The 15,240-nt window shown below is 42.1% G+C and overlaps 1 protein-coding gene across 4 annotated transcripts in view; it reads left to right on the top strand.

Moving 5' to 3' along the window:
- DPF3 (double PHD fingers 3) overlaps positions 1-15,240 on the top strand; it is a 166,217-nt gene that overhangs the window by 86,828 nt on the left and 64,149 nt on the right. The gene's annotated exons all lie outside the window — the stretch shown is intronic.

Raw genomic sequence — 15,240 nt, 5'->3', positions numbered from 1 at the left:
ATAATATTCTACAAATAGTCCAGTCAAGAAAACAAAAACATTGTTTCTGCTGCTTAACTCTGCAGTCATGCTGCTAGAATTTACAGGATTAACTTTGTGTAAATAGTTTCTGTTTCATTTGTGGGATCTGGAACAGGTCACTACAAGTATTTTGTATGCACAGTTTTACCAGGAGGGCTGTGTTGGTTGGCTAAGATTGCTCATATGAATCACCTGGGATTTCTCCTGGTTCTTGTGTGGCTGAGCCAGTTTGCATAATTAGGAGAAAGCTGCTTGAAGAAGCCACTGGGCTTTGGAATCTCTCCAGGTTTTGATCAAAAGCCCATTGAAGCCAGACTCCTCTGGCTCTAGTCATCAGGCTAAGGCAGAAGTAGCAATTGAACAAGATAAGGCAATTTTGGAAACTGTTAAATCTCTATCTTTCTGAGTTCTCTGGGTCTTGTCCCTGAGAATAGGAACATAGGCTGCATGTGCAACGACCCACAGACACAAGGCTGTTGTAATTTCAGAAGCAATGCAGACACTTAGAGGTGATTTTTCCACCGGTGTGTAGTCTCAACTGTATTTACTATATATATGAAAGTAGAGTTATGATGACTTTGGAGCCAGGCAGTTTTGAAAAATGTTTTTGTCACTACAGTAGGCTATTAAGTTGAAAGAACGAGTTGTGCTGATGAACTCCTCAGAGCCTTTTCAGTGTGACTGCAGGTCATCTCCTGGGGCTTGATCTGCAAGACCTGAGGAAAGCTTGGAAGGCTCAGGCAGCTGAGATGGCGTTGGCTTGAAATACCTGGGCTGCTTGAGAGGGAGCTTACTTGTGGTGCTGCCGCCCTTTCTGTGTTATCCAGCCCATTGTTTTGCTCCTTCGCTTTTCTTGGCTACTGTGTGTTTGACCTACATCTGCTGCTAGGTCGCGTCTTTGGGAAGAGGTTTTTCAGCATGTGCCTCTTAAGCTGCCAAGGCCTGACTGTGAATGCCGTGTCTCTAGGAGACATGTTATTCCTACTGGATAGGTAAAATGCTGTAGCATTTATCTTCTTAGTATGAAGTTAACATTGATGTTTGTAGGTAACCATCAGGATTGCTTATTTCCAAAATAAATGGATTTAAACCTTAAAAAGAGGGGAGGGCAGGTTAGCTGAGGATGGAATTCCCTTCTTAGGGAAAAGGCGGCTTTGAAAGAGTGTTTCTGTGCTCTCCAAGTAGGCGTGGGGGGCCTAGGAGTGGGTTGCCCAAGCAGTTCCCTCAAGGCTTGTGAGGACAAATGGGTATGGGAACCCCTGGGGAAATGCCAGGGGATCATACCTGGGGAAATGCTGGAACCCAGCAGATTCATTTCCCTCAAGGTGCAGCGGCTCTCCAGCAAAGGGGAGGGGTGTCTGGGAAGCCGTCTGCCCTGTAGCAGTCTTGCAGCTAGAGCTGAACCCGAACAGCTTTGCTGGCAAACCTCCTGGCACTTTTCTGAGTATAGCTGGTACTGATGCCAGAAAAAGGATAAGCTGCATCGGCAAAAGGATTTATGTAAAATATAAGAATAGTTTAGATGCAAGTACTGGACACAAGATCCTTGGAAATGGGTATCTTTTGTCTAATTCACTGCATCTATTTTGTATATTCATGTGAGTAATCGTGGGAGTTCTCTGCTAATCACATGAAAAAGGGTTTATAGGATCAAGTCCCCAGGGCTTAGTCTTGTAAGATGCCAAGCTGTCTAACCCCGGACAAGGAAAGCACCTGAGCTTGGGTTTTAAGAACATGAGTGATCTTTTTGTAATTAATGGGACTTGTCACATGCTTAAAATTAAATCCACATGTAAAGTAGTGAGTTGGACGAGACTTGCAAGTTTGGTACTCAGCACCCTGCAAGACAGAGCCCCATAAACTCACTAGGCTGATACATCAAGCGTATAGTAGAACCAGTGCACTATTTTATAGAAAAAAATGTTAACAAAAAATAGCAGAGAGATTATGGAATATCATTACATCAAAATATGATTTAAAAAAACCTTTTATTCAATTTTATTGTTCTCCTGACACATAGCAAATGAAATTGTTTTGTAGTATGAAATACTGTAAAATTTATAACAGGTGATATTTTTCCAGTGTGTAATATAAAGGAATGAACAATAAATGTTAATATAAAGTCCAGTTTGAAATCTTACAAGCCAAGCTTTACAGATTTGCTGAGTAGAATGGAGAGTGTGATGGCTTCCCCTCCCACATCCCTGCACCTCCCACCACGTTCCTTGGTGGAAATCTTCAGTCATTCCCATTCTCTGGTGTAAACATTTTACAGCCTCATGATCATCTTGTACCTGAGAGATGTTCAGTATGTTTTTACTAGATTACAATTAATTTCAATATTCCCTGCATTTCACTTTTGATTGCCTAATAGTTTATTATGGGTATTTTATGCTTCAGGATGGTGACACTATTGGTGTGTACCGTGGCATTCATTCCCAGTAATGAACTCCTTAGGGGAAGGAGGGTCAATGCAATGTATCTTTGGAGGGGAATTAAGAACGGAATAGGTGGATGTGGCTTTTCTGTGCAATGTCTTCCAGACCAGAGATGTCACTTAGGATGCACCTTAAACAAACAAAGTAATTTAGGGCCAGGACCTTAGCTGTTGTAGGTGGGTACAGTTCTGTTAAAGACCACAGCAAGCAATTTACTTCAGCTAATGTTATGGTTCTTGATGTAGGAGAAAGGACAAAATTTAACTCGGATTAATGGAAATGATGCACTTCTGAGTGCATGTGATTGCCCTTGGGAAGTATGGGGTTGATGTCTTAGGAACACATATGGTCATGATTAATATCCTATGCATGTCCAACAGAGCTATAGTGAAAATCCTTTTGTTGTTGACCTAAAATAAACAGCATTGCATGATGGGAATAAAAGACAAGTTTTCAAAGCTGGCTCAGACAGTTAGAGTGCTAAAACTACATTTAAACACTTTAAGTAAGTGACTTATTTCTTAGTGTTTTTCAGAGATGATGAATGCTTTTATCTTCTCATGATTTCCTTGGTGCAATGTCTGGGAATGACACAGCTACAGATATGTGCTACTCTGACAAAGTGAGGTTCATAGTTACAGGAATTTCTGGAGTGATGCTGTATTTGTAAATGATGCTATGGGTACATCTGCCGTGCAATGCTCATTGCCTAAGTGAGGTAGCAGCATGGCAGGAGAATTGGAAACACAGAGGCTGTATCTGTGAACCATGCTATAGACCAGGACAGTATCAGCAAACAAAGACACTATTAACTGAATAGAAAGGAGTCAGGATTAAGTGCTTTGTGCCTCTGAAGCTGCTATACCAGAGTTGGCACTATAAATATACTTACAGTATCTTCTTCCAGGGAGCTTTCTGTTAGTATCTGAAAGGGCAAAATAAAAAAATTAACCTCTTTCTGCTAAAGATGATGCCCCAAGTACATCTGAACTCTCAGCAAGTGCTACAGATGGAACCAGAGTGCATCCAACTTTTTTGTTTAGCCTTTCAATCCTGAATCTTAATTAGTTCCCTACTGCTTTAGTACATGCACAACATTTTAATAGTCATAAGGACTTACTCCAATCCACGTTGCCATTTCCACAATTCACTCTTTCATACCAGTAGCAGTTCTCCCCCGCTCTGCATTTAGGAATAGCATAAAGAAAACTAAATAGCCAAGCGTGTAGCTCTAGATTGATGAGGTTGTCACGCCATTCTCTTCACTGTTTTCTTCCGACCTGCACTGTGCTCTAATAGATGGATGATTGCTGGGGGAGGGAGAGAGTTAGCAAATCCCACAGCCAGATGTTCAGGGATGGACAGAACGACCTTCTCAAGGAACCCAGAGGAGTATAACTGTGTCCTTCTGAGGCAGAAGGACACTCAGGTGCCTCCGGCTGTCCGTGTTTATGTCTCTTTTCAAAAGGAGCACAAATGGGCTCAGCATGGCTGCAAGGATGATATTTCTCAGTGCATCATGGGAAATGACCAGTCATCCGTCTCTTCACTGTGGAGTCTGCCTGCAGCCATCAATCTTGTAGCCCAGCACGGCAGCTCCTTTGGCTTAGTTTGGCTCAACGTTAGATGAACAAAGGGAAACGAAAGCTGAGCAGGGGGAAAGGAGAGAAGAACAACTATTCTCTATTTCACTTCATTTTCCCCTTGCACGGCTATCTCTCTCTCTTCGCCATTATCATCCATTTTCGTTGTGTTTTGTAAGGTATGGAAAGGGTCCAGAATGTATATTTTCAGGATCCAGGAGTTTATAGCATTTCTCTGTTAGCAGAGAGGAGAAAGAAGAGAAATATTGAAAAGGCATAGTTCAAGGCCCAGAGCTTCTATTTTTCAGACTTTTCTGTGACAGTTTTCAAAACAAGCCTGCCACAGTTTAGCTGCAGTAGGCAAGGAGAAGGAATATAATAGCTCTCCTCCATCTTGCTGGTTTTCTCCCTTGTTCTTCCCGATTCCTTCCTCAATGCCACTTTAGTGTTTTCAGGAGTCTACTTCATCTCTCCATTCCTTCTATTAAAAAAGCAATCAACAGACCCACGTGATGGGGCTTTCTGGAGAAACGTATGTACTGATGTCTACAGCCATGATGGCAGCTCCTGTCAGCGATGGCAAGCTCACTTAAGTCAAGCCTGCTTGATGCAACAATGATGGGGCTGTGCAGGCTTTGCACAAGCTGCCTGAGCTCATCCAGCACCCGTGCTTCCTACTGTGAAACTGGAGGTCATGCCAATATCTTCACTGCAGTTGATATGCAGCCCATCGGAATAAAAGACATTCAGGATGTCTGCTTGTTCACTTAGCACTGAATTAACTGATTTCAGCACTAAACTCAGATGGTCCAGTTTTTATGTTAAATATTCAGATTTGATGTACTTTTAGCCAGGCTGGAAGGAAAAGAGGTGTGTGAATTCACTACCTGCTGGACTCTCACAGCTAGGGTCTGCTTTTTTCCATGGTGAGCTGTAATGTGGTTGCTTATTCTGTTTTCCCTTAAAATTCGTGCCTCTGGATATCATAGCGGAACATGTTTGGCTTATTTTGTAGAAGGCTTACTTAGAGATAGCATTGTTCCCTATAGCACTGCCCCAATGTGGTGTTTGATTGATGTATTTAAAAAAACAGTGTGATTGCATTTACCTTTTAATTTTCCTGGTTGACCTCAGTGATCTAAGCATCAGGTCTGAAAGAGCCAGGCTCCCCTGCGGAACTGTGGTAGGAGGTTTCTGTCTCCCACTTTTTACTGTGGGCAAAGAACTGAGATCTCCCAGGCATACACAAAGCTTACTAGGAGATTCAAGAAGCAACTAAGGACTGAGATGGAGGAAGGGAGCTCTGTAAAAGCAGATACTGGACATAGAGCTGTCTGAGGAATCTTTACCTGTTTTCAACCCAAATGTGCCATCTGGAGTGACTAGACTTATGCCAAGACAGGGAAAATTTATACCATCATGGGTTTAAAGAGCTGCTTTGCAGTTTGTGCTGAGGCTCTCTTTTCTTTTAACCATAAACCAAAAGTATAAACCCTCAAGGAAAACATTTGCTTAGTGAAAACCAGTTTCTCCTCCCCCACACCTTGTATGAGCAGGCTTTACAAGTGGGCACAAGACCTTTCTGAGTGGGGATATTCAGGGAATTCTTTCATATTTTCTTTACAAAATTAGATATTCTTTTCCAACCTGTGCATTTAATTGTGCACCTTTTGAATGAATGGTTATATATTCTGCCGCTACCCATTTTGCCTCCCTGCAAATTTTGAAAAAGGCGAATCTTGTTCGTGTTGTCATGAGACATCCTACCCCAGATGGCACATCTGTGTCTCGGGATGCCCTCTGGCTGGCCTGTTGGCAGGCATTCCCGTGGCTTTGAAGGTCACCTTGTTTACACCTTGCCTTTTTCCCTCTCCCTGTTCAGAGTCTTGCTGAGCCTGCAGGCTGGGCTTCACCATCTGCATTTTCTCTTGTGCCATTAATCTTCCTGTTTACCATTCTGTTATTAACTCTAGAGTTCACCTTTTTGTCTAAACGCTTTATAGGCCTCTTGGAATTTCTTGCCTTTTTGTAGCAAGAGATCTGAGCATCTCTGTAGATGATTTGCTTTGTTCTTTGCCATTTCTGAAAAGATACCTACTAGCATCTCATGCCATTTTTCTGTTACAAGCCTTCCTTCTTACAATAACATTTTTCAATTATATAGCTTCATCTGTCAGATGCATCTTACCGTAAGAGTAAATATTATCCTCATTCCTTGGAATTTGTCAATTGGCCACTGAAATCTGGTATCTGTGGAAATAGTCTTGCTTTTTCATTGTTTTTCTTGGCTGGAAAAAAAGTGTGTTTAAACCTAGCTTTGTGAGGACCTATAAGAACACCTTGCATTTTTGGTGCAATTTATGTGAATGCCTGAATGCCTATGAATATTAAACCCTACCAAACCCCAGAGGATAGATGAAGACTATCTCCATTTGATGGATGGCGGAAAAGCAGAGGGCACCTTTGTTAGAGTTTGGCCTGAGATCACATGGTGAGACAGCAGCAATGCCAAGGGCAGCGTCTAGGGTGATTATTCTTTATCCCATCCTAAAATCATTGCCACTTTGCTGTGGCCTTTCTGTTCTTCAGTGGTTTATGCAGGTTTGGTATTTACTGAGCCAGGGATGCTGAATCAGCTCTGCTTGGTGTGGCTGACTTCTTCAGACACTGCACCATGCAAATGTGGCTATCCTGCTCCCCAGGCCTGCCTGCATTGCAGAGCACTATCTTCCCATGAGTGGAAGCTTTGCAGAGATGCAGGATCAGGACTGGGACACCTGTAATCTGTCCGAGTGGTGCTAATAGGCCCTGCTGCACGCTTGCTGATACCTTCAGAGCTGACTGGGTGTCTCTGCCTGCTCTCCAGCGCTTTGGGTATTAGAGGGGCCTCATTAACGGAGTTGCTGCATCATGTGGAACCAGCCAGAGCTGAGCACTGCGTTCAAGCAAATAACCCCGCTTAGTCCAAAGCGTGAGAAAGCGCAGAGCAGGCTCCCACGAATCATTGCAGGACTCAGATTGGCTTTGGCAGGTTTATCAGCTCTGGCTTAGTGCCGGCTCTGCTAGGCCCGGACTGAATTAATTGGGATGCTTGTGCACTGCAGTTGAGAGATAACTGCATTACAGAGATTTATCTGTTACTAAAGGTATCCCCTCCACTGTCGTTGATAAGGAAGAGGAGAAGCTATGCAGAATCTCACAGAATTTGCAGCAAGGTTACAGAACGGCTGGTTTTAAACATGGTTTACATATGAGTTCGCATTTGGTACGAGTGGTTTTATTCAGTGCCGTCACATACGGAAATAGTACAGTTGATTGCAGTGGAGGTCCACTCCCTGTTGTCATTTGCAGAGTGTGCCGTGTGGGGGTGACTGGCCCAGCTGTGTGGTGTGGGGGTGACTGGTGTTTGCTGAGAGCTGTCTGGTTACTGGACAATAGTCAAATTCTGGTTCTTCTGATGGGTCAAAAGACCCATCCATGTGTGTGAGTGTGTCTATATGACCACTTGCAGACAGGTAGGCCAACTTATTCTCTTACTCCAAATAGGCCAGAAGCCCTGTTAGTGGGGATAGACTTTGCACTCAGGAATTTTCTCTAAACTGTAGCAGTTACCCAGCCTCTGTCCCTTGATATTGCCTACAGTGTTGGCCGATGCTGCAAAAGTCCTGGTGTGCTGTAAGCCCGTCTAGAACACAAATGCAGGAGTGACCAGAACACAAGTGAGTGCTAGAATAATATTACTGAATGGAGATATTCCTTTATGATTTGAGCCCTGAGGTACAGTATATTATATATGACAATGATTTACATCTGGTCTGAGAAATAAATCTGCAAAGAACTTCCAAGAGACAACTGACAGGAGGGCTGTTGTTTTTTTTGTGGGTTTTTTGTTTGTTTTTTTTTTTTATTGAGAGATTTTATAGGGGCATTCGAGTCTGCCAAAGAAATACAGATGATTGTAAAGTCCGCATTTTGGTGATGGGTTAAACTAAACAACGCTTAACCTTATGTTTGAGGGCCTCTGCTGTTTTCTACAGCCTTATTTCTCCCTCCTGTTGAGTTGTAGCCTCCTGGGATGTATTTTAGCTAGGGGCTGATAGAAGCTTTCCGTTGGATCCTGGTCTTAAAATTCGAAGTTGTCCTGCAGTTTACGCCCAAGCTGAAGAGTGAAAGTGTACAGTCCCCCCATATCATAGCTTCCTCTGTCTTCTTCCATCTCTTCGCTTTCTCCCCCTGCCCCCTGCTCCCCCCAACCTCACCATGAGACTAGCAGCTTTGCAGGAAGAGGTGCTAGGGAGACATTGGGATTTTCCAGTCTCCCAGTGCTCTCTAGAGCAAACCTCAGTAGTGCCTAAAGTTTGCAACAAGTGTTTACTAAGATTCATTTCAGAGCTTTATAGGATCCCACGGCTCCAGCCTGAAGAGGAGTTTTCACTTAATGGCAGGTAGTCCTCCAAACTATTCTTTCCACACAAAATAGTTTGTTTCTGAGGAAACAGATACTCTCTTGTTTTCAAGTAGTCTTGCTTCTAAAACTGTTTTATCGTTCTCTTTGATGAGATTCTTGTTCTCACCATGGCCCTGTTTACCTTGAGAGTGCAATAATATACGTGAGGTTTGAGGGTGGAATTGGAAGGGGAGACAAAGAGTTGCTGGAGTAGCCTTACAATCTTCAGTACCTCCATGGCTTTATTGCACCTGGCTTGGATTAAAAATAGAGTAAATTTGATGTTTACTAGTCTCTAGGGGCATTTGTTTGGCTTTATGGACTCATTGTGAGAGTCAGTGTTATCAGTAGTCTAGTCTCAGGGGACGCCCAGGCCTGGGCTGACAGGAGGTCCTGTGGACCAGGGTTGGAGAGGATTGTAAGTGTAGAACTGGCGCTGACAAGTTTGCTACAGATGGGTGCTGAGCTGCAGTAGTGTTGGGAGAACAGGCTGGGACCGTGGAAGGTCAGGATTAAAGCATAACAGCAGTGATGTGAGCATCTGCCCCTGGGTTAGCACGAGATGGTCCAGTGAAAGAAGGGTTTTGAAGATCTAGATCTGCAGGAGTGAAGATCCGTGCTGCGCTGTGCTGGCAGAGGCATGCTGACAAAAAAATCTTGCAGAGCACTGCCTTTAGTATACCTGGTTCTGGTCACTGCTGTGAATGCATCAATTCCAAGGATGCTAACAGATCACTGTACTGGCCATGAACGTTACAAGCAAGCAAGCAAACAAGCTAAGGAGAGTCTGATTGTGCATGCACAGAAAAGCTACAAAATCCAACTATTCACGTAAGGCATTGTCTCCTCTTTCTTTCTTAAGGGATTCCAGCCCCCCTGCCCCCACCCTTTGCACTCTAACGCTATATTTGTGCCTTGGAGATGCAGAGATGAGAGTATGATGGATGGATGGATGCTGCTTGTCTGAGTTTTTCACCACCATTTCCCCTGGGGCACTCTGTCTGCTGGCAGAGAGCACCATCCCAAAAGATGGTATCTTTTGCAAACTCGACAGCTAACAGACAGCTTCTCTCTCTGCATATTTCCCCAAAGAAGAGCAGGCTTAATCTGGTTTTTATATGGCATATTTCATTATAATCTTTTTGACTTCCCATGTTCCCAATACGCCATCATAAATAAAACGCTGGGGGTGGGAACAGCAGATCTGCTGAGGCTTCACACTCTTGTGACACTGATAGATTCTCATTTTAAACTGTCATGGGATTTAATTGCTTGCTGAGCCACTGCACTGCACTTTCAGACACATCCTGCCACATCCTCTTAATGAGCTTAGTGGCTGCATTCACTCAGCAGTAGTTCTGTTTGCTGTGAATTAGGTGGCTTTTTTAGACCACCTATATGATTTTAAAGAGGTAGCGGTTGTTAAGGTAATATCCTTGGATTTATCCATCTTAAACAGCACTTCATGGACTCTTAATATCTAGTTTCCTCTGGCACTTTTTATGTTCCAAAAAAACAGCACCAAGAAACAAAAACACAAGAATCTATGTGCAAAGTCAGTGTTTGTCTAAGAGGGTTTTTGGAAGCCGGATTGCTTTGGTTTGCATAGTAGCTGTCTCTGGCGTGATAGATCATGCTGGAACTCACCCAATAAGTATCTCTGTTCCCAATTAGAACTGGAAATGGAGCTGCTTAGATGATGGCTTGGGTGGCAGCTGCTACTGTGGAGATGGAAATGATCCATTGTAAAACAAATACATTGCACTGTATAGAAAAAGGGATGGTTGTTTTTAATTTTATGTTTCAAAGAGACACTGAAAAGTTGCTTAGCTCCCAATGCATTGTAAACCAAATGTAGCATATTTAAGGACAGGAATTTGCGGCTATTTTGCTGAATCAAAACTTGAAAAAGCCCACCATTTTGTAGGATTTGTGAAAATGTGCTTCTTCTAGAGGCAGCAGTTCAATAGAAAACAGATTCGGGAATGGTGCTGGCATGGGTGTTTGTTCAGATTCTACCATCGCGGTCTAAGGACCTTGATAAATAGAGAGGTTGCTGCACTGAGCTGGTAAGGAGAAATAACCATGTTAATTTAATCACTATGAAAGGGACTCTGCCAAGTTAAGAAACATAAATTTTAATTATATGCACCCACACATATTTGAATTGTATATATGCACAATATTTAGCTGTGACACCAATAATACCATGGTTTATTAAAACAGGAAGAATTCTTAAATAACATTTCATTTCTCATTAATGATTTTTGTTGATTTGACACTCCATTTTGGACGGTTCTCACTGTTTCCTGTATCTCCTACACTAACCAGGTACTGTTGCATTTGCAATAGTAATTAAAATTAAATTTATCTACAAACCTTCTTACATTTTTTATATAAAAGAGTAAGCTTTTAGTTATAGTGCTTTTACTAGTAGTTATTACTTGTAATAAAGATTATGTTCTCTAAAATTGCAATGTCTGAAGAAGAGCTTGTGATACAAACTAGGAGTTACAATAGAAAGAATTTAGAGCAATTAGTGGGTAGCAAATATTATTACCTATATTTAAAAAGAATTTGGATGTGATTCAATAATTTAAAGACCCATAAATTCTACAGGAACATTTGAGAAATTGATTGAAACAGTAATTAGGTATAAGCAGTAAAGCACCTGGGAAATGATGGCCAAGGAGGTTCTAACTGACTACTTTTTTTTTTTTTCCTACCAAGGAAAACCACATCTCACACTTCCTTAAAATTCTTTACGTGATATGTAAAGGACTAATAGATAAGGGGACGGACAATTTACTTGGACTTTCTGAAGATCTTTGGTACATAATAGGCCTCCAAAGAGAAACAAAGCATTATCTTGTATCAAAACTTTTAGAATAAAAGATGAAACAAAGAACAAAATGAAACAAAGAGCTTTCATTATAGAAAAAGGCTAACAGCTGGTGCATCAAGGTTTGGTGTTTGGTGCAGTGTTGTGTAATATAGTAATGAACAAGCTTGAGAGAGGGGAGTACCTTGTAAACTGCAAAGATTTGCACATAGTACAAAGTTATTTAGAGCCATCATGGCCAGGGAGGTCTGTGTGGGCCTCCTTGGGGAGATCTGAATGTGCTCGGTGAATGGTCAGTGGGATGGACATTTTAATTTGTTACTTGTGTGTTTGAATGTATTACGGGAAATTCTTGTCCCTGTTACAAGGTTCCTAATTGTGCTTAGTGTGAGCTTGGACACTGCAGGACACTGCCTGAGGAGTAATATAAAGAATATTGTGATATATTTGTGTAAATGGGGGATGTGGTTTCATCTGAAAACATTGGGCACAATATTGGTCCAACTTGGGAAGTTTATTGAGGAATAAGAGGAAGTTCAGAGAGGTTTGACAGGACAAAACCATATGGAAAACTTCCCACAGCAGAGTAATAGAAAAGATTGTGACTTTTATCCTCAAAAGGAGAGGAATAAAAAGAAATGACAAAAAAAGTTTGGTCAGGAACTTCTGTTTTCCTCATCTCATAGCAAGAACAATAAGGCAGGCAATAAATCAGGTGAAACACTCCTTCTTTCAAACCATAGTTCAACTGTTGAACTCACTCAGGTGGGAAAACATCGAGGGCAAAAGTGTATCAAAATTCAGAAAGGGCTATGTATTTCCAGAAGAGACAGTTTTAGGATAACTGAAAGTGAGACTGCATTTATCCCTCAGGACTGAGCTGATAGAGATCAGGATGAAATGCAGTATTAGGGTGGACTATTTTCTTTGCATTTCTCTCCTGACAGACACTCATACCTTCTTCTGCAACACCTGACGTGACTGCCTGGTATAGCGCAACAAATATCAGAGCAGAGGCAAGTGTGGGGTCATGGCTTAATTTCTCAAGAGTCTCTCTCTGGCCTTGTTTGAAGGTTCCGATGCTGGCTGGTACCTTCATAAGCAGGACATTGTGCAGAATGCACCCCACCTTGCTTCCAAACAGCAGTTCCCATGGTCTGGGGAATCCTTGATCTTTCACATGAAAACTACATTTCAGGCATTGAGTTGGCTTCTTAGTTTTCTTTAGGGTACAGGCATAAGAGAAAAATATACTTTTCTACCTTTTGTGCGGTAATCCTGGAGAGTTCAATAGGAAAGAGAAAATTACGGATTTAGTGAAATTAATTCAATGATCCTTAGAAGTGTTTAACTACTTGTCTAAGTTAACTGAATGATCTTGTATATTTTTGAAGAGTTTTGTCTCTAAGAATTCAAAAAGTGGTTTGGAAAAGTGTCTTCATTACTGTGCCTTTACAGACTCTTCCAGAAAGGATTGAGTTAATTACTAAGAGGTTGTCTTTGGACCTCTGAAGATTTTTATACTGTAAACTTTACATTCCAGACAAGATAGTGTCTGCCATTTCCCACTTTCTAGAGCTACTTAGGACTGAAAATGAACTCCCAGAAGCTACCAGTGGAGAAGAAAATGAAGGAGTTGAATAGCAGATGGGGGGCAGTTGCCCTGAGTTTCTTTTCAATGGATTTCCTGCTCCCTAACGTGACTTGTTGGTGACTCAATCTCCCCATCAGTAGACTTGGCATAAAAGTATTATCTCACACCACCTTGTCAGTGGGATGTTAAATTTAATAATTAAAAATTGCTCTGAGAGTTTTAGATGAAAAGTCTCCTGGAGTGTTGCTGGTGGGAAGCAGCAGCACCACACAAAACAAACATGCCTATTAAAGACAGCTGCCAGTTTTTGACCTTAAAGCCAACCTTTCCCTCTGACTTAGTGTTCAATATCTCTGAAACAGACAGGGAGTTGTTTTATTTTCATATACATTCTGCTTATCCCTCGCCCCTTCCTTGCTCATTCCCTTTTCTGATGCATTCGTTTGCTGAGTGTATCAGTATCTAGAGACAGGTTAGCTTGGCACAGTGAAGACATGTTTGTTTCTGATGCCCTTGAGCTTGTTTGAAGCTTCTTCTCTTGCTGAATGTATGATGACCCCTTGGGTTTTTCAGTCCCACAAGGTTCTACATACAGAGCAAATGCCCTTTTGCACCTAAGCACAGGACTTTGAAACCAAGGCAAGCCCACAGTCAACGATCATGATGGAGGTTCCTTAGTGACTTTAGATACTAGAGCTGGGATTTACACATAAATCAAGTCTAAAAGCCCTTCTTTCTATTGAAATGTCTGGATTTAGCATCCAGAGGGAGGTACTAGGAGTTCATACAGGGAAATTCAATCTGTATGGTTCTCTGTTGACTTCTCTGTCAATTTCTCTGTCTTTTTTATAGCTCAAGTAAGGGAGAAGTTGGGGAAGGTGGCATAATGGGGTGGGTGTGCAGAACTTAATGCTGAAAACAGCTTAATGCTGATTGAATAGACCTCCGTGTGATGAGAAGGGGGATCAATTCACAGTTGACCCCATTCCATTGTGTGGGTTGTCCTGGGAGTTTCCTTTGAAAATCCCAGAGGTTTGGGTTTTCTGCATGGTTTGTACTCAGCCTTTCCCTCCATGAATAGAATAGCTTTTGCTGGAATTTTTGCTGGATTTTCTGTGGTTATTGGCTGAGTAATGCTCTCCAACTTCAGAAGACTTGAGCAAGCATGTGGTGGAAGCACTGATCGAGGACCCAGAATCATTTGCTGGCTTAGAGTTTTTCATATATAGAACCAACATATTCCTGGGTTGTGATTGCCCCCAAGAAACAGATTATACTTTGCTGTCCCAGGTGGAAGTGTTCATTCACTATTTGGATTGCAAGAGTGATTTGGGGCTTTATAAACACATGAATTTCTGCCCTGCAGAGTTTATAGCTCCTGGTGATAGAAAGGCAAGGAGCTTCAGGCAGACTAGGGAACCTAACACAGTCCTAAAAGATGAGAAGTGGACAGCGCTGTGGAATAAGGATGCCAGATGCTGATTTGTGAGCATCAGTCCTGTACATTATTATTTTACAAATCTATTTGCCTAGAGGAAGGAATTCATTTCAGAAGGGAGGGAGTACTTGAGAAATCCATGCCTGGCATTGTCAGGTAAAGAGACATTCAGGATGGCTCCCTGCCATAGGGTTGCTCTGAATGAACCCCTGCATGAGTAGGCTAGGGGCCAGGATCTACAAGGAAAACTGAATTCTTCCGTAGGTGTATTTTAACATCTTGCTAAAGTTAACATGCTGTATTTGCCTATCTGCTGCACTGCCTCATAATCTAGTAGCAGCATTCGGAAGGGGAATAAGGCTCTGTTCCTTCATGCTTCCTCATAAACCCACACTGTCTTTGGAGTCCTGTGCCCCAAGTCTTCCGCCAAGCCAGCCTTTTGCTCTTCCTGCAGTGACTGGGGGTTGTCCTGTTTTATGGACTAGATTCTGCACTCATAGCTGTGCTGACTGGTGTTTCTTCATTGGTATAGGCCCATTTAAAACAAACCAAAGATTTTATCTAGTCGATATTACATGAAAATTCAAGACCCATCACTTTTTGTTTTTTCAGTTTAAGTTCTCAGCATTGGCTCCACACACTAGCGTTCTGCTTCCCAAGTGTGGAACATGCCCTGGTATAGGAGAATGCTGCTTGAAGCTGTGCTGTATAAACTGTGCTCAATGCTAAATTTCATTAAACTACTTTTCTACCTCAGGAGATTAGGTCTTCGTATTTGTTGTTTCAGTATCTTAAAAAGTCCTGGTTTTGTTCTTTATTTGAAGCACAGGGGGTTGGCATAAAGAAGGATTTTATTCCCCATTTATTTCGTCCTGAT

Source organism: Leptosomus discolor, chromosome 3 (genome assembly GCF_034619465.1).
Source record: "Leptosomus discolor isolate bLepDis1 chromosome 3, bLepDis1.hap2, whole genome shotgun sequence".
Lineage (NCBI taxonomy): Eukaryota > Metazoa > Chordata > Aves > Leptosomiformes > Leptosomidae > Leptosomus > Leptosomus discolor.
This window is presented reverse-complemented; position numbering and strand designations above follow the sequence as displayed.